The sequence below is a fragment of the Arachis hypogaea genome, chromosome 13, assembly GCF_003086295.3.
Source record: "Arachis hypogaea cultivar Tifrunner chromosome 13, arahy.Tifrunner.gnm2.J5K5, whole genome shotgun sequence".
NCBI lineage: Eukaryota > Viridiplantae > Streptophyta > Magnoliopsida > Fabales > Fabaceae > Arachis > Arachis hypogaea.
The window spans coordinates 85,809,091-85,812,582 of NC_092048.1; the positions used below are offsets into that span (position 1 = coordinate 85,809,091).

The following is a 3,492-nucleotide window of genomic DNA, read 5'->3' on the forward strand; positions in this document are numbered from 1 at the left end:
TATGGCCTTGCACTCTCTCATTTTGTATTCTCTTCTATATTGCTTGGGAGAGTACTAGGAGGAGTTTCAGTGACTCTTTTACTCAGCTGGCCCACTTGTGCCTCCAAATTTCTTATGGAGGACCTTGTTTCATTCATGAAACTTAGAGTGGCCTTAGATAGATCAGAGACTATATTTGCTAAGCTAGATGGATTCTGCTCAGAATTCTCTGTCTGTTGCTGAGTGGATGATGGAAAAGGCTTGCTATTGCTAAACCTGTTTCTTCCACCATTATTAAGGCCTTGTTGAGGCTATTGTTGATCCTTCCATGAGAAATTTAGATGATTTCTCCATGAGGGATTATAGGTGTTTCCATAGGGTTCACCCATGCAATTCACCTCTGCTATTGCAGGGTTCTCAGGATCATAAGCTTCTTCTTCAGAAGATGCCTCTTGAGTATTGTTGGATGCAGCTTGCAATCCATTCAGACTCTGAGAAATCATATTGACTTGCTGAGTCAATATTTTACTCTGAGCCAATATGGCATTCAGAGTATCAATTTCAAGAACTCCCTTCCTCTGAGGCGTCCCATTACTCACAGGATTCCTTTCAGAAGTGTACATGAACTAGTTATTTGCAACCATGTCAATGAGTTCCTGAGCTTCTGCAGGCATTTTCTTTAGGTGAATAGATCCACCTGCAGAATGGTCCAATGACATCTTTGATAATTCAGACAGACCATCATAGAATATATCCAGGATGGTCCATTCTGAAAGCATGTCAGAAGGACACTTTTTAGTCAGTTGCTTATATCTCTCCCAAGCTTCATAGAGGGATTCACCTTCTTTCTGTTTGAAGGTTTGAACATCCACTCTAAGCTTGCTAAGCTTTTGAGGAGGAAAGAACTTGGCTAAGAAAGCCGTGACCAGCTTATCCCAAGAGTTCAGGCTATCTTTAGGTTGAGAGTCCAACCATATTCTAGCTCTGTCTCTTACAGCAAACGGGAAAAGCATAAGCCTGTAGACCTCAGGATCAACCCCATTGGTCTTAACAGTATCACAGATTTGCAAGAATTCAGTTAAGAACTGAAAAGGATCTTCTGATGGAAGTCCATGAAACTTGCAGTTCTATTACATCAGAGAAACTAATTGAGGCTTTAGCTCAAAATTGTTTGCTCCAATGCATGCAAGAACACTTTGAATGTCAAGATGAACACCAAAAACACTTTGAAGATCAAGATGAACATCAAGACTTATTTTTGAAAATTTTTAAGAAAAGAGAAACATGCAAGACACCAAACATAGAAATTTTCAAACTTTAGATACTAACAAATTGAAAATGCATATGAAAAACAAGAAAAGACACAAAACATGAAAATGCAAAGATCAAACAAAGAAGATCATCAAGAACAACTTGAAGATTATGAAGAACACCATGCATGGGTTTTCGAAAATTTTAATGAAATTAAAAAGATGCAATTGACACCAAACTAAAAATTGACACAAGACTCAAACAATAAACATCAAATTTTTGGTTTTTATGATTTTATAAGAATTTTTTGGTTTTTTCGAAAATTATTTTGGGAAAAACGAAAAAGAAGAAATTTTTTTTATATTATTTTCGAAAATAAGAAATATAAAAGCTTAAAAATAAAATAAAATTACCTAATCTGAGCAACAAGATGAACCGTTAGTTGTCCACGAACAATCCCCGGCAACGGCGCCAAAAACTTGGTATGCAAAATCGTGATCGTTCCTTCCTTGGTAACGGCGTCAAAAACTTAATACGCATGTTCATAATTTTAGGCAGATTTCAAATGGTTATGGTGAATTGATAATTAAAATATAATTAAAATATAAAATAGGATAGAAATACTTATGAAATTCATTGGTGAGAATTTCAGATAAGCGTATAGAGATGCTTTTGTTCGTCCTGAACCTCTGCTTCCTGTTGTCTTCATCCAATCATTCCTACTCCTTTCCATGGCAAGCTTTATGTAGCGCATCACCGTTGTCAATGGCTACTTCCCGTCCTCTCAGTGAAAATGGTCCCAGATGTGCTGTCACCGCACGGCTAATCATCTGTCGGTTCTCGATCATACTGGAATAGGATTCAGTAATCCTTTTACGTCTGTTACTACGCCAACACTCGCGAGTTTGAAGTTCGTCACAGCCATCCCTTCTCAGATCCTACTCGGAATACCACAGACAAGGTTTAGACTTTCCGGATCTTAAGAATGGCCACCAATAATTCTAGCCTATACCACGAAGACTCTGATCATAGATCAGGAGTCTAAGAGATATGCATTCAAGCTTGTTTGCATGTAGAACGGAAGTGTTTGTCAGGCAAGCGTTCATAAGTGAGAATGATGATGAGTGTCACATAATCATCACATTCATCATGTTCTTGTGTGCGAATGAATATCTTAGAGAAGAAATAGGCTCGAATTGAATAGAAAAACAATAGTACTTTGCATTAATTCATGAGGAACAGCAGAGCTCCACACCTTAATCTATGGTGTGTAGAATCTCTACCGTTGAAAATACATAAGTGATAATGGTCCAGGCATGGCCGAATGGCCAGCCTCCCAAAGAGGGTTCAATCATCAAAACATGATCAAAAGATCAGATCTAAAAACAATAGTAAAAAGTTCTATTTATACTAAACTAGTTACTAGGGTTTACAGAGATGAGTAAATGATGCAGAAATCTACTTCTGGGCCCACTTGGTGTGTGCTTGGGCTGAGCATTGAAGCTTTCACCTGTAGAGGTCTTCCTTGGAGTTAAACGCCAGTTTGTAACCTATTTCTGGCGTTTAACTCCAGAATAGGGCAGAAAGCTGGTGTTGAACGCTAGTTTGTGTCATCTAAACTCGAGTAAAGTATGGACTATTATATATTTCTGGAAAGCCTTGGATGTCTACTTTCCAACGCAATTGAGAATGCACCATTTGGACTTCTATAGCTCCATAAAATCCACTTTGAGTGCAAGGAGGTCAGAATCCAACAGCATTTGTAGTCCTTCTTCAACCTCTGAATCTGATTTTTGCTCAAGTCCCTCAATTTCAGCCAGAAATTACCTGAAATCACAAAAAAACACACAAACTCATAGTAAAGTCCAGAAATGTGAATTTTATTTAAAAACTAATAAAAATATACTAAAAACTAACTAAACTATACTAAAAAGTATGTAAAAATACTGCCAAAAAGCGTATAAATTATCCGCTCATCAGCAGGCAGAAGTCTCAAATAGAGAAATAAAGTGAATCCTAGAACGGACTGTAAGTACCCGTAGGAGGGATTTGGCAAGAAGTCTGGATGATGCTCTGTGGGCATACAGAACTGCATTCAAGACTCCCATAGGGACCTCTCCATACCAGCTTGTGTATGGAAAATCCTGCCATCTGCCAGTGGAACTGGAATACAAAACCTACTGGGCAACCAAATTCCTGAACCTTGATGCTAAGGTAGCTGGAGAGAAAAGATTACTCCAGTTGAATGAGCTGGAGGAGTTC

At 38.2% G+C, this 3,492-nt stretch overlaps 1 non-coding gene across 1 annotated transcript; it reads left to right on the forward strand.

The window, feature by feature from the left end:
- The first annotated feature begins 752 nt into the window (after positions 1-752).
- On the forward strand, positions 753-860 carry LOC112738950 (small nucleolar RNA R71). Its single transcript, XR_003169897.1, has one exon. It is a non-coding gene; the product is annotated as a small nucleolar RNA R71 (small nucleolar RNA).
- Positions 861-3,492: the final 2,632 nt, after the last annotated feature.